Genomic DNA, 20,259 nt, shown 5'->3' with positions numbered 1-20,259 from the left:
GTCATGGCCGAGAGTTTAAGGCGATGGATAAGAAATGGAGAACCGTCATACCGAAAGAATAATAATATCTGTTGACGTATGCTTTTCTTTGAACCTTTTGATCTATGTCAGCAAGTTGTTGTGGCCGAGAGGTTAAGGCGATGGATTTGAAGTCCATTGGGGTTTCCCCGCGCAGGTTCCAGTCCTGCCAACAGCGTTGATTCTCTTAACTCATGGTTGCTGTTTGCCGAACTGACCTGTTGCCATGAATGGTAAGAAATGGAGAACCGTCATACCGATTGGTCTGTTCCTTAGCCCCTTTGATAATTGGGAAAATACAAATGCACATAGTATGTTCCTTGTCATTGTTCATTTAACAAAAACTCTAGTGTCTGTAAAACTACCTTAAATGCCTTGGGGGTTTCAATGGCGCCCACTGAAAGGTGTATCGTTTTGGTTGAGGTCTGGAACTAAACTGTGCATTGCTAAACCCTGGTTCTTTTTGTTTTCCAGTCATTCTCTTGTACACCATCTATTGGTCTACCAAATGGCCAGAAAGTTGTCATGGCCGAGAGTTTAAGGCGATGGATAAGAAATGGAGAACCGTCATACCGAAAGAATAATAATATCTGTTGACGTATGCTTTTCTTTGAACCTTTTGATATATGTCAGCAAGTTGTTGTGGCCGAGAGGTTAAGGCGATGGATTTGAAATCCATTGGGGTTTCCCCGCGCAGGTTCCAGTCCTGCCAACAGCGTTGATTCTCTTAACTCATGGTTGCTGTTTGCCGAACTGACCTGTTGCCATGAATGGTAAGAAATGGAGAACCGTCATACCGATTGGTCTGTTCCTTAGCCCCTTTGATAATTGGGAAAATACAAATGCACATAGTATGTTCCTTGTCATTGTTCATTTAACAAAAACTCTAGTGTCTGTAAAACTACCTTAAATGCCTTGGGGGTTTCAATGGCGCCCACTGAAAGGTGTATCGTTTTGGTTGAGGTCTGGAACTAAACTGTGCATTGCTAAACCCTGGTTCTTTTTGTTTTCCAGTCATTCTCTTGTACACCATCTATTGGTCTACCAAATGGCCAGAAAGTTGTCATGGCCGAGAGTTTAAGGCGATGGATAAGAAATGGAGAACCGTCATACCGAAAGAATAATAATATCTGTTGACGTATGCTTTTCTTTGAACCTTTTGATATATGTCAGCAAGTTGTTGTGGCCGAGAGGTTAAGGCGATGGATTTGAAATCCATTGGGGTTTCCCCGCGTAGGTTCGAGTCCTGCCAACAACGTTGATTCTCTTAACTAAGGGTTGCTGTTTGCCGAACTGACCTGTTTCCTTAAATGGTAAGTAATGGAGAACCGTCATACCGAAAGCAGAACACATGCTCCTTTCTCGACTCCGAGGATATTACACAATTGGTCTGTTCCTTAGCCCCTTTGATAATTGGGAAAATACAAATGCACATAGTATGTTCCTTGTCATTGTTCATTTAACAAAAACTCTAGTGTCTGTAAAACTACCTTAAATGCCTTGGGGGTTTCAATGGCGCCCACTGAAAGGTGTATCGTTTTGGTTGAGGTCTGGAACTAAACTGTGCTTTGCTAAACCCTGGTTCTTTTTGTTTTTCAGTCATTCTGTTGTACACCATCTATTGGTCTACCAAATGGCCAGAAAGTTGTCATGGCCGAGAGTTTAAGGCGATGGATAAGAAATGGAGAACCGTCATACCGAAAGAATAATAATATCTGTTGACGTATGCTTTTCTTTGAACCTTTTGATATATGTCAGCAAGTTTTTGTGGCCGAGAGGTTAAGGCGATGGATTAGAAATCCATTGGGGTTTCCCCGCGCAGGTTCCAGTCCTGCCAACAACGTTGATTCTCTTAACTCAGGGTTGCTGTTTGCCGAACTGACCTGTTGCCATGAATGGTAAGAAATGGAGAACCGTCATACCGATTGGTCTGTTCCTTAGCCCCTTTGATAATTGGGAAAATACAAATGCACATAGTATGTTCCTTGTCATTGTTCATTTAACAAAAACTCTAGTGTCTGTAAAACTACCTTAAATGCCTTGGGGGTTTCAATGGCGCCCACTGAAAGGTGTATCGTTTTGGTTGAGGTCTGGAACTAAACTGTGCTTTGCTAAACCCTGGTTCTTTTTGTTTTCCAGTCATTCTCTTGTACACCATCTATTGGTCTACCAAATGGCCAGAAAGTTGTCATGGCCGAGAGTTTAAGGCGATGGATAAGAAATGGAGAACCGTCATACCAAAAGAATAATAATATCTGTTGACGTATGCTTTTCTTTGAACCTTTTGATATATGTCAGCAAGTTGTTGTGGCCGAGAGGTTAAGGCGATGGATTTGAAATCCATTGGGGTTTCCCCGCGTAGGTTAGAGTCCTGCCAACAACGTTGATTCTCTTAACTAAGGGTTGCTGTTTGCCGAACTGACCTGTTTCCTTAAATGGTAAGTAATGGAGAACCGTCATACCGAAAGCAGAACACATGCTCCTTTCTCGACTCCGAGGATATTACACAATTGGTCTGTTCCTTAGCCCCTTTGATAATTGGGAAAATACAAATGCACATAGTATGTTCCTTGTCATTGTTCATTTAACAAAAACTCTAGTGTCTGTAAAACTACCTTAAATGCCTTGGGGGTTTCAATGGCGCCCACTGAAAGGTGTATCGTTTTGGTTGAGGTCTGGAACTAAACTGTGCATTGCTAAACCTTGGTTCTTTTAGTTTTCTAGTCATTCTGTTATAGACCATCTATTGGTCTACCAAAAGGCCAGAAAGTTGTCGTGGCCGAGAGATTAAGGCGATGGATAAGAAATGGAGAACGGTTATACCGAAAGAATAAAAATATCTGTTGACGTATGCTTTTCTTTGAACCTTTTGATCTATGTCAGCAAGTTGTTGTGGCCGAGAGGTTAAGGCGATGGATTAGAAATCCATTGGGGTTTCCCCGCGTAGGTTCGAGTCCTACCAACAACGTTGATTCTCTTAACTAAGGGTTGCTGTTTGCCGAACTGACCTGTTGCCATGAATGGTAAGAAATGGAGAACCGTCATACCGAAAGCAGAACACGTGCTCCTTTCTCGACTCCGAGGATATTACACAATTGGTCTGTTCCTTAGCCCCTTTGATAATTGGGAAAATACAAATGCACATAGTATGTTCCTTGTCATTGTTCATTTAACAAAAACTCTAGTGTCTGTAAAACTACCTTAAATGCCTTGGGGGTTTCAATGGCGCCCGCTGAAAGGTGTATCGTTTTGGTTGAGGTCTGGAACTAAACTGTGCATTGCTAAACCCTGGTTCTTTTTGTTTTTCAGTCATTCTGTTGTACACCATCTATTGGTCTACCAAATGGCCAGAAAGTTGTCATGGCCGAGAGTTTAAGGCGATGGATAAGAAATGGAGAACCGTCATACCGAAAGAATAATAATATCTGTTGACGTATGCTTTTCTTTGAACCTTTTGATATATGTCAGCAAGTTGTTGTGGCCGTACCCGCCGGTTTTTGGACTGCCTCAGAGGTCCTAACACTTCCGAACACATTCTGTCAGGTCCGAACAAGGTCCGAACACTTTCCTAACGACATCAAAGACTTCCTAACGAGGTCCGAACAAGGTCCGAACAAGGTCCGAACACAGGTCCGAACACAGCCAAAAATGGGGCAAAAGGGACACGTGACGTGACGTCGGAGGGGGCGCGGTTAACGCTTTTGAGTGTCGGCCATATTTTTCTTCGCATACACTTGTGACAAGCACGGGAACAAGGTTTGTAAACTTGATTAATACTCATAAAAGTAACGCCATGTATAAGCCGAATGTTAAACCGTGGGACAAACAATATGCAATTTAATCTTCCGTCCTCTCGGCACTTTATCCAAGTTGTATTTCAACTTCCTTGTAACGTAGCCATTTTGCCAATGGAAGTTCTGCCTGTAATAGCGTCGCTGTTCATACCAGCATTGTGTGGCGACGGTGGGGATGTTAGTGATATGACAGAATCAGAAGACAAATAGTAACTGATTTTTTTGTTTATTTGCCTTATAAACTCTGCCGATTCCTCGGGGAAAGCCTTAAGATTTGAACTATCTTTTTTTGCATTTATTGTCCGTCAGTGCAATAGTAATTAATCGGCTATCTGTGGCGTTTTCTCCACTCTGGTAACGGAGCCTGGTTATGTGTTTGAGCAGAGCAGACAGATGTGTCCAGATGTATTAACCCTTGTTTTCTGGTCATATTTTTGTTACTCAAGCAATGTTTGTTGGTCTGGTGGACCCGCTGCATTTTTGGGGTTTTTAATTCAACACAATCAAACAATTTTATGTTAAAATACTCTACAGATGTTTACTTCATCCCAATTTCAAGCAATATAAACAACAAGGTTTTTTGGTATAACTATCATGTATTATTCATTTACAACTTTTTTAGAACTTTGAACATTTACAAAACATAAGTAAGATCTCAATCTCAGCTCGGCTGCTGACCACTTGGTCCTGGGGCCTGCTGCTGTCTAGCTGTGGTTCATTCTCATTTAGGAGATAGCTGATGATTAATGTCATCCTCTTCTAAAAGTCACTGTCAGACTCTGAATTTGATCTTCATATTCTGAAACCTCCTCCCCCACATTGTCATCAAATGTGTCTGTCTTGACCAAAATCAATTTCAAGGCCTTGTGTGCGATGAATCTTTTGGTTGTTGCGGAGAATCGGTTGTATTAGTAGTTATCACTGGGAAAGCTATATTTATTGCCCCCCCCCCCCAAAAAAAAGAGGAATATGATAACAGGTGCAAGTGCGTGAATGTCAGTTTGACACACGCACATGTGTATAATTGCAACAAACAGTTTGAAAGTAGTGTTTGTTTTACAGATTACCAAGAAGCTGGCTGGCGCTATTGGGGACAGTGCTGCATGGATGACAAACATCGGCAACGAGTTTGGCCAGGTTCTGAACTCTGTTCTGACGACGGGTGAAGGTGCAGGGTTGGAAGAGTTGTGCCATGGCATCGTCACTCGATACAAGAATGCGGGCCAAGCTGAACCTGAGGTCATCTATGTTGACCGGGACTGCTGCAGCCAGTCAGGTGGGTAAAAATGATAAAATTCTTCATCAAATATACGTTTGAAAAACTGTGTGCCACACACACACACACACTGTTACCACTCCACTTGTGGGAGGAGGGGTACTGGCAATTGGGCAGCGGCTGACTTTGTTTTTCACAGGTGTGTCTTCAGTGGTCAAACTCTTCCACCCATGGAGGTCTGCAGTGCGCTTGGACAGCTTCCATTTCATGCGGCGTTTTAACTGCGGCGTTAAGTTTACATTAAGTGTCTGTCTGTCTGTCTGTCTGTTCGCAGATGATTGCTCGTCTGTTACTGTGTGATTATTGTTACAATGTTAATAAAGTTTGATAATTTTACTTGAACCAAGAACAGCCTTCACATTTTTATTTAATTTCCATTTGCAAAACAGGACGACAGTGAGTGTGAGTGACATCCATTTAATGCAATTGTCAAAAGTGAAGCCAGAATTACTTGGAGAATTATTTTACATTTATTAATAAAACCCAACACTCTTTGTCTCAACCAAAGATTTTTTAAAAATACTTTCTTTGCTCAATTTGGAATTTGTTTCATTCACTTGTGTTGCACAAATAGTGATACAGATAGATAGCTAGTGTTAGCCCGATTTTTTCATTGGAAGCCCAAGAACAAGCTGGAGAAATCGTTTATTAAAAAAGTATTTATCAGTGGTCACATAGTAAAGTATATTGCAGCGCTGGACTCGGAGTGCCAGAGCTCCCGCAGGAAATCCGTCAGGCCGAGCCCCGATATCCGGAAACATGTCATATTTATATTCAGCTTTATCTCACAGAAGTTGTTTTCACACTTGTCAGAGTATAATTGGCCAGTTTTGGGTGACATGATCAGGCCAGCTGCTGTCCTTGTTGTGTTCTTTGGATGTGAGAAACAATGTGTGTGTATGTGTGAGTGCTGTTTTAGGCGTGGATCTAATGTACCAGACCTATCTGCCCTAATAGAGATGTTTTGTCTGACCCAGTTGTTTATGTCATTCTAAAGTCTTGGACCCTTTTAAGGTCATCGATTGTGCAGTATGAACAGAGTGGAAAAGTACCAGCTAGGAACATTTAGGAAAATACAGAATATGAATTTATAATGTCTAAGATCAAAGCCAATTATAACACTAGTCTCTCAAATAATTGAGTGTACCAAAAAAAGAGGGGAAAAATGATGGGAGACTTATTTACATTTATACACATTTTGTGTGCTGCCCCCTACAGTAGGCTTTAGTAACGTCCAAAGCACTGTGGTATGTTGGGGTGTTGCCACAATACAGGTTCGAATCCCACAAGAAACATGAAAATTAAACGGATGATAAACCTTGCAATAAGTGCAGAGGTGTGTGTAAACAATGTTGAGAAGATAAGAGAATAGAGAAAAGTGGATATAGTGTACCTTTTCCTCCTTTTTTTCTCCTTTTCTTTTTCTCTCTTCCCCCCCCCCTCCTTCCTCTTTTTTTCCTTTTCCCCCCTTTCGGGCAGTCCCTTTTGCCCCATTTTTGGCCGAGAGGTTAAGGCGATGGATTAGAAATCCATTGGGGTTTCCCCGCGTAGGTTCGAGTCCTGCCAACAACGTTGATTCTCTTAACTAAGGGTTGCTGTTTGCCGAACTGACCTGTTTCCTTAAATGGTAAGTAATGGAGAACCGTCATACCGAAAGCAGAACACATGCTCCTTTCTCGACTCCGAGGATATTACACAATTGGTCTGTTCCTTAGCCCCTTTGATAATTGGGAAAATACAAATGCACATAGTATGTTCCTTGTCATTGTTCATTTAACAAAAACTCTAGTGTCTGTAAAACTACCTTAAATGCCTTGGGGCTTTCAATGGCGCCCACTGAAAGGTGTATCGTTTTGGTTGAGGTCTGGAACTAAACTGTGCATTGCTAAACCTTGGTTCTTTTAGTTTTCCAGTCATTCTGTTATAGACCATCTATTGGTCTACCAAAAGGCCAGAAAGTTGTCGTGGCCGAGAGATTAAGGCGATGGATAAGAAATGGAGAACCGTTATACCGAAAGAATAAAAATATCTGTTGACGTATGCTTTTCTTTGAACCTTTTGATCTATGTCAGCAAGTTGTTGTGGCCGAGAGGTTAAGGCGATGGATTAGAAATCCATTGGGGTTTCCCCGCGTAGGTTCGAGTCCTGCCAACAACGTTGATTCTCTTAACTAAGGGTTGCTGTTTGCCGAACTGACCTGTTGCCATGAATGGTAAGAAATGGAGAACCGTCATACCGAAAGCAGAACACGTGCTCCTTTCTCGACTCCGAGGATATTACACAATTGGTCTGTTCCTTAGCCCCTTTGATAATTGGGAAAATACAAATGCACATAGTATGTTCCTTGTCATTGTTCATTTAACAAAAACTCTAGTGTCTGTAAAACTACCTTAAATGCCTTGGGGGTTTCAATGGCGCCCACTGAAAGGTGTATCGTTTTGGTTGAGGTCTGGAACTAAACTGTGCATTGCTAAACCCTGGTTCTTTTTGTTTTCCAGTCATTCTCTTGTACACCATCTATTGGTCTACCAAATGGCCAGAAAGTTGTCATGGCCGAGAGTTTAAGGCGATGGATAAGAAATGGAGAACCGTCATACCGAAAGAATAATAATATCTGTTGACGTATGCTTTTCTTTGAACCTTTTGATATATGTCAGCAAGTTTTTGTGGCCGAGAGGTTAAGGCGATGGATTAGAAATCCATTGGGGTTTCCCCGCGCAGGTTCCAGTCCTGCCAACAACGTTGATTCTCTTAACTCAGGGTTGCTGTTTGCCGAACTGACCTGTTGCCATGAATGGTAAGAAATGGAGAACCGTCATACCGATTGGTCTGTTCCTTAGCCCCTTTGATAATTGGGAAAATACAAATGCACATAGTATGTTCCTTGTCATTGTTCATTTAACAAAAACTCTAGTGTCTGTAAAACTACCTTAAATGCCTTGGGGGTTTCAATGGCGCCCACTGAAAGGTGTATCGTTTTGGTTGAGGTCTGGAACTAAACTGTGCTTTGCTAAACCCTGGTTCTTTTTGTTTTTCAGTCATTCTGTTATACACCATCTATTGGTCTACCAAATGGCCAGAAAGTTGTCATGGCCGAGAGTTTAAGGCGATGGATAAGAAATGGAGAACCGTCATACCGAAAGCAGAACACATGCTCCTTTCTCGACTCCGAGGATATTACACAATTGGTCTGTTCCTTAGCCCCTTTGATAATTGGGAAAATACAAATGCACATAGTATGTTCCTTATCATTGTTCATTTAACAAAAACTCTAGTGTCTGTAAAACTACCTTAAATGCCTTGGGGGTTTCAATGGCGCCCACTGAAAGGTGTATCGTTTTGGTTGAGGTCTGGAACTAAACTGTGCATTGCTAAACCCTGGTTCTTTTTGTTTTCCAGTCATTCTCTTGTACACCATCTATTGGTCTACCAAATGGCCAGAAAGTTGTCATGGCCGAGAGTTTAAGGCGATGGATAAGAAATGGAGAACCGTCATACCGAAAGAATAATAATATCTGTTGACGTATGCTTTTCTTTGAACCTTTTGATATATGTCAGCAAGTTTTTGTGGCCGAGAGGTTAAGGCGATGGATTAGAAATCCATTGGGGTTTCCCCGCGCAGGTTCCAGTCCTGCCAACAACGTTGATTCTCTTAACTCAGGGTTGCTGTTTGCCGAACTGACCTGTTGCCATGAATGGTAAGAAATGGAGAACCGTCATACCGAAAGCAGAACACATGCTCCTTTCTCGACTCCGAGGATATTACACAATTGGTCTGTTCCTTAGCCCCTTTGATAATTGGGAAAATACAAATGCACATAGTATGTTCCTTGTCATTGTTCATTTAACAAAAACTCTAGTGTCTGTAAAACTACCTTAAATGCCTTGGGGGTTTCAATGGCGCCCACTGAAAGGTGTATCGTTTTGGTTGAGGTCTGGAACTAAACTGTGCATTGCTAAACCCTGGTTCTTTTTGTTTTCCAGTCATTCTCTTGTACACCATCTATTGGTCTACCAAATGGCCAGAAAGTTGTCATGGCCGAGAGTTTAAGGCGATGGATAAGAAATGGAGAACCGTCATACCGAAAGAATAATAATATCTGTTGACGTATGCTTTTCTTTGAACCTTTTGATATATGTCAGCAAGTTGTTGTGGCCGAGACGTTAAGGCGATGGATTTGAAATCCATTGGGGTTTCCCCGCGTAGGTTCGAGTCCTGCCAACAACGTTGATTCTCTTAACTAAGGGTTGCTGTTTGCCGAACTGACCTGTTTCCTTAAATGGTAAGTAATGGAGAACCGTCATACCGAAAGCAGAACACATGCTCCTTTCTCGACTCCAAGGATATTACACAATTGGTCTGTTCCTTAGCCCCTTTGATAATTGGAAAAATACAAATGCACATAGTGTGTTCCTTGTCATTGTTCATTTAACAAAAACTCTAGTGTCTGTAAAACTACCTTAAATGCCTTGGGGGTTTCAATGGCGCCCACTGAAAGGTGTATCGTTTTGGTTGAGGTCTGGAACTAAACTGTGCTTTGCTAAACCCTGGTTCTTTTTGTTTTCCAGTCATTCTCTTGTACACCATCTATTGGTCTACCAAATGGCCAGAAAGTTGTCATGGCCGAGAGTTTAAGGCGATGGATAAGAAATGGAGAACCGTCATACCGAAAGAATAATAATATCTGTTGACGTATGCTTTTCTTTGAACCTTTTGATCTATGTCAGCAAGTTGTTGTGGCCGAGAGGTTAAGGCGATGGATTTGAAATCCATTGGGGTTTCCCCGTGCAGGTTCCAGTCCTGCCAACAGCGTTGATTCTCTTAACTCAGGGTTGCTGTTTGCCGAACTGACCTGTTGCCATGAATGGTAAGAAATGGAGAACCGTCATACCGATTGGTCTGTTCCTTAGCCCCTTTGATAATTGGGAAAATACAAATGCACATAGTATGTTCTCTGTCATTGTTCATTTAACAAAAACTCTAGTGTCTGTGAAACTACCTTAAATGCCTTGAGGCTTTCAATGGCGCCCACTGAAAGGTGTATCGTTTTGATTGAGGTCTGGAACTAAACTGTGCATTGCTAAACCTTGGCTCTTTTAGTTTTCCAGTCATTCTGTTATAGACCATCTATTGGTCTACCAAAAGGCCAGAAAGTTGTCATGGCCGAGAGTTTAAGGCGATGGATAAGAAATGGAGAACCGTCATACCGAAAGAATAATAATATCTGTTGACGTATGCTTTTCTTTGAACCTTTTGATATATGTCAGCAAGTTTTTGTGGCCGAGAGGTTAAGGCGATGGATTAGAAATCCATTGGGGTTTCCCCGCGCAGGTTCCAGTCCTGCCAACAACGTTGATTCTCTTAACTCAGGGTTGCTGTTTGCCGAACTGACCTGTTGCCATGAATGGTAAGAAATGGAGAACCGTCATACCGATTGGTCTGTTCCTTAGCCCCTTTGATAATTGGGAAAATACAAATGCACATAGTATGTTCCTTGTCATTGTTCATTTAACAAAAACTCTAGTGTCTGTAAAACTACCTTAAATGCCTTGGGGGTTTCAATGGCGCCCACTGAAAGGTGTATCGTTTTGGTTGAGGTCTGGAACTAAACTGTGCTTTGCTAAACCCTGGTTCTTTTTGTTTTCCAGTCATTCTCTTGTACACCATCTATTGGTCTACCAAATGGCCAGAAAGTTGTCATGGCCGAGAGTTTAAGGCGATGGATAAGAAATGGAGAACCGTCATACCGAAAGAATAATAATATCTGTTGACGTATGCTTTTCTTTGAACCTTTTGATATATGTCAGCAAGTTGTTGTGGCCGAGAGGTTAAGGCGATGGATTAGAAATCCATTGGGGTTTCCCCGCGTAGGTTCGAGTCCTGCCAACAACGTTGATTCTCTTAACTAAGGGTTGCTGTTTGCCGAACTGACCTGTTTCCTTAAATGGTAAGTAATGGAGAACCGTCATACCGAAAGCAGAACACATGCTCCTTTCTCGACTCCGAGGATATTACACAATTGGTCTGTTCCTTAGCCCCTTTGATAATTGGGAAAATACAAATGCACATAGTATGTTCCTTGTCATTGTTCATTTAACAAAAACTCTAGTGTCTGTAAAACTACCTTTAATGCCTTGGGGGTTTCAATGGCGCCCACTGAAAGGTGTATCGTTTTGGTTGAGGTCTGGAACTAAACTGTGCATTGCTAAACCCTGGTTCTTTTTGTTTTCCAGTCATTCTCTTGTACACCATCTATTGGTCTACCAAATGGCCAGAAAGTTGTCATGGCCGAGAGTTTAAGGCGATGGATAAGAAATGGAGAACCGTCATACCGAAAGAATAATAATATCTGTTGACGTATGCTTTTCTTTGAACCTTTTGATATATGTCAGCAAGTTGTTGTGGCCGAGAGGTTAAGGCGATGGATTTGAAATCCATTGGGGTTTCCCCGCGTAGGTTCGAGTCCTGCCAACAACATTGATTCTCTTAACTAAGGGTTGCTGTTTGCCGAACTGACCTGTTTCCTTAAATGGTAAGTAATGGAGAACCGTCATACCGAAAGCAGAACACATGCTCCTTTCTCGACTCCGAGGATATTACACAATTGGTCTGTTCCTTAGCCCCTTTGATAATTGGGAAAATACAAATGCACATAGTGTGTTCCTTGTCATTGTTCATTTAACAAAAACTCTAGTGTCTGTAAAACTACCTTAAATGCCTTGGGGGTTTCAATGGCGCCCACTGAAAGGTGTATCGTTTTGGTTGAGGTCTGGAACTAAACTGTGCTTTGCTAAACCCTGGTTCTTTTTGTTTTCCAGTCATTCTCTTGTACACCATCTATTGGTCTACCAAATGGCCAGAAAGTTGTCATGGCCGAGAGTTTAAGGCGATGGATAAGAAATGGAGAACCGTCATACCGAAAGAATAATAATATCTGTTGACGTATGCTTTTCTTTGAACCTTTTGATCTATGTCAGCAAGTTGTTGTGGCCGAGAGGTTAAGGCGATGGATTTGAAATCCATTGGGGTTTCCCCGCGCAGGTTCCAGTCCTGCCAACAGCGTTGATTCTCTTAACTCAGGGTTGCTGTTTGCCGAACTGACCTGTTTCCATGAATGGTAAGAAATGGAGAACCGTCATACCGATTGGTCTGTTCCTTAGCCCCTTTGATAATTGGGAAAATACAAATGCACATAGTATGTTCTCTGTCATTGTTCATTTAACAAAAACTCTAGTGTCTGTGAAACTACCTTAAATGCCTCGAGGCTTTCAATGGCGCCCACTGAAAGGTGTATCGTTTTGATTGAGGTCTGGAACTAAACTGTGCATTGCTAAACCTTGGCTCTTTTAGTTTTCCAGTCATTCTGTTATAGACCATCTATTGGTCTACCAAAAGGCCAGAAAGTTGTCATGGCCGAGAGTTTAAGGCGATGGATAAGAAATGGAGAACCGTCATACCGAAAGAATAATAATATCTGTTGACGTATGCTTTTCTTTGAACCTTTTGATCTATGTCAGCAAGTTGTTGTGGCCGAGAGGTTAAGGCGATGGATTTGAAATCCATTGGGGTTTCCCCGCGCAGGTTCCAGTCCTGCCAACAGCGTTGATTCTCTTAACTCATGGTTGCTGTTTGCCGAACTGACCTGTTGCCATGAATGGTAAGAAATGGAGAACCGTCATACCGATTGGTCTGTTCCTTAGCCCCTTTGATAATTGGGAAAATACAAATGCACATAGTATGTTCCTTGTCATTGTTCATTTAACAAAAACTCTAGTGTCTGTAAAACTACCTTAAATGCCTTGGGGGTTTCAATGGCGCCCACTGAAAGGTGTATCGTTTTGGTTGAGGTCTGGAACTAAACTGTGCATTGCTAAACCCTGGTTCTTTTTGTTTTCCAGTCATTCTCTTGTACACCATCTATTGGTCTACCAAATGGCCAGAAAGTTGTCATGGCCGAGAGTTTAAGGCGATGGATAAGAAATGGAGAACCGTCATACCGAAAGAATAATAATATCTGTTGACGTATGCTTTTCTTTGAACCTTTTGATATATGTCAGCAAGTTGTTGTGGCCGAGAGGTTAAGGCGATGGATTTGAAATCCATTGGGGTTTCCCCGCGCAGGTTCCAGTCCTGCCAACAGCGTTGATTCTCTTAACTCATGGTTGCTGTTTGCCGAACTGACCTGTTGCCATGAATGGTAAGAAATGGAGAACCGTCATACCGATTGGTCTGTTCCTTAGCCCCTTTGATAATTGGGAAAATACAAATGCACATAGTATGTTCCTTGTCATTGTTCATTTAACAAAAACTCTAGTGTCTGTAAAACTACCTTAAATGCCTTGGGGGTTTCAATGGCGCCCACTGAAAGGTGTATCGTTTTGGTTGAGGTCTGGAACTAAACTGTGCATTGCTAAACCCTGGTTCTTTTTGTTTTCCAGTCATTCTCTTGTACACCATCTATTGGTCTACCAAATGGCCAGAAAGTTGTCATGGCCGAGAGTTTAAGGCGATGGATAAGAAATGGAGAACCGTCATACCGAAAGAATAATAATATCTGTTGACGTATGCTTTTCTTTGAACCTTTTGATATATGTCAGCAAGTTGTTGTGGCCGAGAGGTTAAGGCGATGGATTTGAAATCCATTGGGGTTTCCCCGCGTAGGTTCGAGTCCTGCCAACAACGTTGATTCTCTTAACTAAGGGTTGCTGTTTGCCGAACTGACCTGTTTCCTTAAATGGTAAGTAATGGAGAACCGTCATACCGAAAGCAGAACACATGCTCCTTTCTCGACTCCGAGGATATTACACAATTGGTCTGTTCCTTAGCCCCTTTGATAATTGGGAAAATACAAATGCACATAGTGTGTTCCTTGTCATTGTTCATTTAACAAAAACTCTAGTGTCTGTAAAACTACCTTAAATGCCTTGGGGGTTTCAATGGCGCCCACTGAAAGGTGTATCGTTTTGGTTGAGGTCTGGAACTAAACTGTGCTTTGCTAAACCCTGGTTCTTTTTGTTTTCCAGTCATTCTCTTGTACACCATCTATTGGTCTACCAAATGGCCAGAAAGTTGTCATGGCCGAGAGTTTAAGGCGATGGATAAGAAATGGAGAACCGTCATACCGAAAGAATAATAATATCTGTTGACGTATGCTTTTCTTTGAACCTTTTGATCTATGTCAGCAAGTTGTTGTGGCCGAGAGGTTAAGGCGATGGATTTGAAATCCATTGGGGTTTCCCCGCGCAGGTTCCAGTCCTGCCAACAGCGTTGATTCTCTTAACTCAGGGTTGCTGTTTGCCGAACTGACCTGTTTCCATGAATGGTAAGAAATGGAGAACCGTCATACCGATTGGTCTGTTCCTTAGCCCCTTTGATAATTGGGAAAATACAAATGCACATAGTATGTTCTCTGTCATTGTTCATTTAACAAAAACTCTAGTGTCTGTGAAACTACCTTAAATGCCTCGAGGCTTTCAATGGCGCCCACTGAAAGGTGTATCGTTTTGATTGAGGTCTGGAACTAAACTGTGCATTGCTAAACCTTGGCTCTTTTAGTTTTCCAGTCATTCTGTTATAGACCATCTATTGGTCTACCAAAAGGCCAGAAAGTTGTCATGGCCGAGAGTTTAAGGCGATGGATAAGAAATGGAGAACCGTCATACCGAAAGAATAATAATATCTGTTGACGTATGCTTTTCTTTGAACCTTTTGATCTATGTCAGCAAGTTGTTGTGGCCGAGAGGTTAAGGCGATGGATTTGAAATCCATTGGGGTTTCCCCGCGCAGGTTCCAGTCCTGCCAACAGCGTTGATTCTCTTAACTCATGGTTGCTGTTTGCCGAACTGACCTGTTGCCATGAATGGTAAGAAATGGAGAACCGTCATACCGATTGGTCTGTTCCTTAGCCCCTTTGATAATTGGGAAAATACAAATGCACATAGTATGTTCCTTGTCATTGTTCATTTAACAAAAACTCTAGTGTCTGTAAAACTACCTTAAATGCCTTGGGGGTTTCAATGGCGCCCACTGAAAGGTGTATCGTTTTGGTTGAGGTCTGGAACTAAACTGTGCATTGCTAAACCCTGGTTCTTTTTGTTTTCCAGTCATTCTCTTGTACACCATCTATTGGTCTACCAAATGGCCAGAAAGTTGTCATGGCCGAGAGTTTAAGGCGATGGATAAGAAATGGAGAACCGTCATACCGAAAGAATAATAATATCTGTTGACGTATGCTTTTCTTTGAACCTTTTGATATATGTCAGCAAGTTGTTGTGGCCGAGAGGTTAAGGCGATGGATTTGAAATCCATTGGGGTTTCCCCGCGCAGGTTCCAGTCCTGCCAACAGCGTTGATTCTCTTAACTCATGGTTGCTGTTTGCCGAACTGACCTGTTGCCATGAATGGTAAGAAATGGAGAACCGTCATACCGATTGGTCTGTTCCTTAGCCCCTTTGATAATTGGGAAAATACAAATGCACATAGTATGTTCCTTGTCATTGTTCATTTAACAAAAACTCTAGTGTCTGTAAAACTACCTTAAATGCCTTGGGGGTTTCAATGGCGCCCACTGAAAGGTGTATCGTTTTGGTTGAGGTCTGGAACTAAACTGTGCATTGCTAAACCCTGGTTCTTTTTGTTTTCCAGTCATTCTCTTGTACACCATCTATTGGTCTACCAAATGGCCAGAAAGTTGTCATGGCCGAGAGTTTAAGGCGATGGATAAGAAATGGAGAACCGTCATACCGAAAGAATAATAATATCTGTTGACGTATGCTTTTCTTTGAACCTTTTGATATATGTCAGCAAGTTGTTGTGGCCGAGAGGTTAAGGCGATGGATTTGAAATCCATTGGGGTTTCCCCGCGTAGGTTCGAGTCCTGCCAACAACGTTGATTCTCTTAACTAAGGGTTGCTGTTTGCCGAACTGACCTGTTTCCTTAAATGGTAAGTAATGGAGAACCGTCATACCGAAAGCAGAACACATGCTCCTTTCTCGACTCCGAGGATATTACACAATTGGTCTGTTCCTTAGCCCCTTTGATAATTGGGAAAATACAAATGCACATAGTATGTTCCTTGTCATTGTTCATTTAACAAAAACTCTAGTGTCTGTAAAACTACCTTAAATGCCTTGGGGGTTTCAATGGCGCCCACTGAAAGGTGTATCGTTTTGGTTGAGGTCTGGAACTAAACTGTGCTTTGCTAAACCCTGGTTCTTTTTGTTTTTCAGTCATTCTGTTGTACACCATCTATTGGTCTACCAAATGGCCAGAAAGTTGTCATGGCCGAGAGTTTAAGGCGATGGATAAGAAATGGAGAACCGTCATACCGAAAGAATAATAATATCTGTTGACGTATGCTTTTCTTTGAACCTTTTGATATATGTCAGCAAGTTTTTGTGGCCGAGAGGTTAAGGCGATGGATTAGAAATCCATTGGGGTTTCCCCGCGCAGGTTCCAGTCCTGCCAACAACGTTGATTCTCTTAACTCAGGGTTGCTGTTTGCCGAACTGACCTGTTGCCATGAATGGTAAGAAATGGAGAACCGTCATACCGATTGGTCTGTTCCTTAGCCCCTTTGATAATTGGGAAAATACAAATGCACATAGTATGTTCCTTGTCATTGTTCATTTAACAAAAACTCTAGTGTCTGTAAAACTACCTTAAATGCCTTGGGGGTTTCAATGGCGCCCACTGAAAGGTGTATCGTTTTGGTTGAGGTCTGGAACTAAACTGTGCTTTGCTAAACCCTGGTTCTTTTTGTTTTCCAGTCATTCTCTTGTACACCATCTATTGGTCTACCAAATGGCCAGAAAGTTGTCATGGCCGAGAGTTTAAGGCGATGGATAAGAAATGGAGAACCGTCATACCGAAAGAATAATAATATCTGTTGACGTATGCTTTTCTTTGAACCTTTTGATATATGTCAGCAAGTTGTTGTGGCCGAGAGGTTAAGGCGATGGATTTGAAATCCATTGGGGTTTCCCCGCGTAGGTTAGAGTCCTGCCAACAACGTTGATTCTCTTAACTAAGGGTTGCTGTTTGCCGAACTGACCTGTTTCCTTAAATGGTAAGTAATGGAGAACCGTCATACCGAAAGCAGAACACATGCTCCTTTCTCGACTCCGAGGATATTACACAATTGGTCTGTTCCTTAGCCCCTTTGATAATTGGGAAAATACAAATGCACATAGTATGTTCCTTGTCATTGTTCATTTAACAAAAACTCTAGTGTCTGTAAAACTACCTTAAATGCCTTGGGGGTTTCAATGGCGCCCACTGAAAGGTGTATCGTTTTGGTTGAGGTCTGGAACTAAACTGTGCTTTGCTAAACCCTGGTTCTTTTTGTTTTTCAGTCATTCTGTTATACACCATCTATTGGTCTACCAAATGGCCAGAAAGTTGTCATGGCCGAGAGTTTAAGGCGATGGATAAGAAATGGAGAACCGTCATACCGAAAGAATAATAATATCTGTTGACGTATGCTTTTCTTTGAACCTTTTGATCTATGTCAGCAAGTTGTTGTGGCCGAGAGGTTAAGGCGATGGATTAGAAATCCATTGGGGTTTCCCCGCGTAGGTTCGAGTCCTGCCAACAACGTTGATTCTCTTAACTAAGGGTTGCTGTTTGCCGAACTGACCTGTTTCCTTAAATGGTAAGTAATGGAGAACCGTCATACCGAAAGCAGAACACATGCTCCTTTCTCGACTCCGAGGATATTACACAATTGGTCTGTTCCTTAGCCCCTTTGATAATTGGGAAAATACAAATGCACATAGTATGTTCCTTGTCATTGTTCATTTAACAAAAACTCTAGTGTCTGTAAAACTACCTTAAATGCCTTGGGGGTTTCAATGGCGCCCACTGAAAGGTGTATCGTTTTGGTTGAGGTCTGGAACTAAACTGTGCATTGCTAAACCCTGGTTCTTTTTGTTTTCCAGTCATTCTCTTGTACACCATCTATTGGTCTACCAAATGGCCAGAAAGTTGTCATGGCCGAGAGTTTAAGGCGATGGATAAGAAATGGAGAACCGTCATACCGAAAGAATAATAATATCTGTTGACGTATGCTTTTCTTTGAACCTTTTGATATATGTCAGCAAGTTGTTGTGGCCGAGAGGTTAAGGCGATGGATTTGAAATCCATTGGGGTTTCCCCGCGTAGGTTCGAGTCCTGCCAACAACGTTGATTCTCTTAACTAAGGGTTGCTGTTTGCCGAACTGACCTGTTTCCTTAAATGGTAAGTAATGGAGAACCGTCATACCGAAAGCAGAACACATGCTCCTTTCTCGACTCCGAGGATATTACACAATTGGTCTGTTCCTTAGCCCCTTTGATAATTGGGAAAATACAAATGCACATAGTGTGTTCCTTGTCATTGTTCATTTAACAAAAACTCTAGTGTCTGTAAAACTACCTTAAATGCCTTGGGGGTTTCAATGGCGCCCACTGAAAGGTGTATCGTTTTGGTTGAGGTCTGGAACTAAACTTTGCTTTGCTAAACCCTGGTTCTTTTTGTTTTTCAGTCATTCTGTTGTACACCATCTATTGGTCTACCAAATGGCCAGAAAGTTGTCATGGCCGAGAGTTTAAGGCGATGGATAAGAAATGGAGAACCGTCATACCGAAAGAATAATAATATCTGTTGACGTATGCTTTTCTTTGAACCTTTTGATATATGTCAGCAAGTTGTTGTGGCCGAGAGGTTAAGATGATGGATTAGAAATCCATTGGGGTTTCCCCGCGTAGGTTCGAGTCCTGCCAACAACGTTGATTCTCTTAACTAAGGGTTGCTGTTTGCCGAACTGACCTGTTTCCTTAAATGGTAAGTAATGGAGAACCGTCATACCGAAAGCAGAACACATGCTCCTTTCTCGACTCCGAGGATATTACACAATTGGTCTGTTCCTTAGCCCCTTTGATAATTGGGAAAATACAAATGCACATAGTATGTTCCTTGTCATTGTTCATTTAACAAAAACTCTAGTGTCTGTAAAACTACCTTAAATGCCTTGGGGGTTTCAATGGCGCCCACTGAAAGGTGTATCGTTTTGGTTGAGGTCTGGAACTAAACTGTGCATTGCTAAACCCTGGTTCTTTTTGTTTTCCAGTCATTCTCTTGTACACCATCTATTGGTCTACCAAATGGCCAGAAAGTTGTCATGGCCGAGAGTTTAAGGCGATGGATAAGAAATGGAGAACCGTCATACCGAAAGAATAATAATATCTGTTGACGTATGCTTTTCTTTGAACCTTTTGATATATGTCAGCAAGTTTTTGTGGCCGAGAGGTTAAGGCGATGGATTAGAAATCCATTGGGGTTTCCCCGCGCAGGTTCCAGTCCTGCCAACAACGTTGATTCTCTTAACTCAGGGTTGCTGTTTGCCGAACTGACCTGTTGCCATGAATGGTAAGAAATGGAGAACCGTCATACCGATTGGTCTGTTCCTTAGCCCCTTTGATAATTGGGAAAATACAAATGCACATAGTATGTTCCTTGTCATTGTTCATTTAACAAAAACTCTAGTGTCTGTAAAACTACCTTAAATGCCTTGGGGGTTTCAATGGCGCCCACTGAAAGGTGTATCGTTTTGGTTGAGGTCTGGAACTAAACTGTGCTTTGCTAAACCCTGGTTCTTTTTGTTTTTCAGTCATTCTGTTATACACCATCTATTGGTCTACCAAATGGCCAGAAAGTTGTCATGGCCGAGAGTTTAAGGCGATGGATAAGAAATGGAGAACCGTCATACCGAAAGAATAATAATATCTGTTGACGTATGCTTTTCTTTGAACCTTTTGATCTATGTCAGAAAGTTGTTGTGGCCGAGAGGTTAAGGCGATGGATTAGAAATCCATTGGGGTTTCCCCGCGTAGGTTCGAGTCCTGCCAACAACGTTGATTCTCTTAACTAAGGGTTGCTGTTTGCCGAACTGACCTGTTTCCTTAAATGGTAAGTAATGGAGAACCGTCATACCGAAAGCAGAACACATGCTCCTTTCTCGACTCCGAGGATATTACACAATTGGTCTGTTCCTTAGCCCCTTTGATAATTGGGAAAATACAAATGCACATAGTATGTTCCTTGTCATTGTTCATTTAACAAAAACTCTAGTGTCTGTAAAACTACCTTAAATGCCTTGGGGGTTTCAATGGCGCCCACTGAAAGGTGTATC

General features: G+C 42.0%; 29 non-coding genes across 29 annotated transcripts; all 29 read left to right on the top strand.

Moving 5' to 3' along the window:
- Positions 1–114: 114 nt before the first annotated feature.
- On the top strand, positions 115–196 carry trnas-uga (transfer RNA serine (anticodon UGA)). The gene has a single exon. It is a non-coding gene; the product is annotated as a tRNA-Ser (tRNA).
- Positions 197–654: 458 nt separating this feature from the next.
- trnas-uga (transfer RNA serine (anticodon UGA)) lies at positions 655–736 on the top strand. The gene has a single exon. It is a non-coding gene; the product is annotated as a tRNA-Ser (tRNA).
- Positions 737–1,194: 458 nt separating this feature from the next.
- On the top strand, positions 1,195–1,276 carry trnas-uga (transfer RNA serine (anticodon UGA)). Its single transcript has one exon. It is a non-coding gene; the product is annotated as a tRNA-Ser (tRNA).
- A 503-nt stretch (positions 1,277–1,779) lies between these two features.
- trnas-aga (transfer RNA serine (anticodon AGA)) lies at positions 1,780–1,861 on the top strand. The gene has a single exon. It is a non-coding gene; the product is annotated as a tRNA-Ser (tRNA).
- Positions 1,862–2,319: 458 nt separating this feature from the next.
- On the top strand, positions 2,320–2,401 carry trnas-uga (transfer RNA serine (anticodon UGA)). The gene has a single exon. It is a non-coding gene; the product is annotated as a tRNA-Ser (tRNA).
- A 503-nt stretch (positions 2,402–2,904) lies between these two features.
- On the top strand, positions 2,905–2,986 carry trnas-aga (transfer RNA serine (anticodon AGA)). Its single transcript has one exon. It is a non-coding gene; the product is annotated as a tRNA-Ser (tRNA).
- A 4,177-nt stretch (positions 2,987–7,163) lies between these two features.
- Positions 7,164–7,245, top strand: trnas-aga (transfer RNA serine (anticodon AGA)). The gene has a single exon. It is a non-coding gene; the product is annotated as a tRNA-Ser (tRNA).
- Positions 7,246–7,748: 503 nt separating this feature from the next.
- trnas-aga (transfer RNA serine (anticodon AGA)) lies at positions 7,749–7,830 on the top strand. The gene has a single exon. It is a non-coding gene; the product is annotated as a tRNA-Ser (tRNA).
- Positions 7,831–8,649: 819 nt separating this feature from the next.
- Positions 8,650–8,731, top strand: trnas-aga (transfer RNA serine (anticodon AGA)). Its single transcript has one exon. It is a non-coding gene; the product is annotated as a tRNA-Ser (tRNA).
- A 503-nt stretch (positions 8,732–9,234) lies between these two features.
- On the top strand, positions 9,235–9,316 carry trnas-uga (transfer RNA serine (anticodon UGA)). The gene has a single exon. It is a non-coding gene; the product is annotated as a tRNA-Ser (tRNA).
- A 503-nt stretch (positions 9,317–9,819) lies between these two features.
- Positions 9,820–9,901, top strand: trnas-uga (transfer RNA serine (anticodon UGA)). Its single transcript has one exon. It is a non-coding gene; the product is annotated as a tRNA-Ser (tRNA).
- Positions 9,902–10,359: 458 nt separating this feature from the next.
- Positions 10,360–10,441, top strand: trnas-aga (transfer RNA serine (anticodon AGA)). Its single transcript has one exon. It is a non-coding gene; the product is annotated as a tRNA-Ser (tRNA).
- A 458-nt stretch (positions 10,442–10,899) lies between these two features.
- On the top strand, positions 10,900–10,981 carry trnas-aga (transfer RNA serine (anticodon AGA)). The gene has a single exon. It is a non-coding gene; the product is annotated as a tRNA-Ser (tRNA).
- Positions 10,982–11,484: 503 nt separating this feature from the next.
- trnas-uga (transfer RNA serine (anticodon UGA)) lies at positions 11,485–11,566 on the top strand. Its single transcript has one exon. It is a non-coding gene; the product is annotated as a tRNA-Ser (tRNA).
- Positions 11,567–12,069: 503 nt separating this feature from the next.
- trnas-uga (transfer RNA serine (anticodon UGA)) lies at positions 12,070–12,151 on the top strand. The gene has a single exon. It is a non-coding gene; the product is annotated as a tRNA-Ser (tRNA).
- A 458-nt stretch (positions 12,152–12,609) lies between these two features.
- trnas-uga (transfer RNA serine (anticodon UGA)) lies at positions 12,610–12,691 on the top strand. The gene has a single exon. It is a non-coding gene; the product is annotated as a tRNA-Ser (tRNA).
- Positions 12,692–13,149: 458 nt separating this feature from the next.
- Positions 13,150–13,231, top strand: trnas-uga (transfer RNA serine (anticodon UGA)). The gene has a single exon. It is a non-coding gene; the product is annotated as a tRNA-Ser (tRNA).
- Positions 13,232–13,689: 458 nt separating this feature from the next.
- Positions 13,690–13,771, top strand: trnas-uga (transfer RNA serine (anticodon UGA)). Its single transcript has one exon. It is a non-coding gene; the product is annotated as a tRNA-Ser (tRNA).
- Positions 13,772–14,274: 503 nt separating this feature from the next.
- trnas-uga (transfer RNA serine (anticodon UGA)) lies at positions 14,275–14,356 on the top strand. The gene has a single exon. It is a non-coding gene; the product is annotated as a tRNA-Ser (tRNA).
- A 458-nt stretch (positions 14,357–14,814) lies between these two features.
- On the top strand, positions 14,815–14,896 carry trnas-uga (transfer RNA serine (anticodon UGA)). The gene has a single exon. It is a non-coding gene; the product is annotated as a tRNA-Ser (tRNA).
- A 458-nt stretch (positions 14,897–15,354) lies between these two features.
- On the top strand, positions 15,355–15,436 carry trnas-uga (transfer RNA serine (anticodon UGA)). Its single transcript has one exon. It is a non-coding gene; the product is annotated as a tRNA-Ser (tRNA).
- Positions 15,437–15,894: 458 nt separating this feature from the next.
- On the top strand, positions 15,895–15,976 carry trnas-uga (transfer RNA serine (anticodon UGA)). Its single transcript has one exon. It is a non-coding gene; the product is annotated as a tRNA-Ser (tRNA).
- Positions 15,977–16,479: 503 nt separating this feature from the next.
- Positions 16,480–16,561, top strand: trnas-aga (transfer RNA serine (anticodon AGA)). Its single transcript has one exon. It is a non-coding gene; the product is annotated as a tRNA-Ser (tRNA).
- Positions 16,562–17,019: 458 nt separating this feature from the next.
- Positions 17,020–17,101, top strand: trnas-uga (transfer RNA serine (anticodon UGA)). Its single transcript has one exon. It is a non-coding gene; the product is annotated as a tRNA-Ser (tRNA).
- Positions 17,102–17,604: 503 nt separating this feature from the next.
- Positions 17,605–17,686, top strand: trnas-aga (transfer RNA serine (anticodon AGA)). The gene has a single exon. It is a non-coding gene; the product is annotated as a tRNA-Ser (tRNA).
- Positions 17,687–18,189: 503 nt separating this feature from the next.
- Positions 18,190–18,271, top strand: trnas-uga (transfer RNA serine (anticodon UGA)). Its single transcript has one exon. It is a non-coding gene; the product is annotated as a tRNA-Ser (tRNA).
- A 503-nt stretch (positions 18,272–18,774) lies between these two features.
- On the top strand, positions 18,775–18,856 carry trnas-aga (transfer RNA serine (anticodon AGA)). The gene has a single exon. It is a non-coding gene; the product is annotated as a tRNA-Ser (tRNA).
- A 503-nt stretch (positions 18,857–19,359) lies between these two features.
- trnas-aga (transfer RNA serine (anticodon AGA)) lies at positions 19,360–19,441 on the top strand. Its single transcript has one exon. It is a non-coding gene; the product is annotated as a tRNA-Ser (tRNA).
- A 458-nt stretch (positions 19,442–19,899) lies between these two features.
- Positions 19,900–19,981, top strand: trnas-aga (transfer RNA serine (anticodon AGA)). Its single transcript has one exon. It is a non-coding gene; the product is annotated as a tRNA-Ser (tRNA).
- Positions 19,982–20,259: the final 278 nt, after the last annotated feature.

The sequence above is a fragment of the Leuresthes tenuis genome, unplaced genomic scaffold (genome assembly GCF_036924035.1).
Source record: "Leuresthes tenuis unplaced genomic scaffold, fLeuTen1.0.hap1 SCAF_9, whole genome shotgun sequence".
Taxonomy (NCBI): Eukaryota; Metazoa; Chordata; class Actinopteri; order Atheriniformes; family Atherinopsidae; genus Leuresthes; species Leuresthes tenuis.
This window is presented reverse-complemented; position numbering and strand designations above follow the sequence as displayed.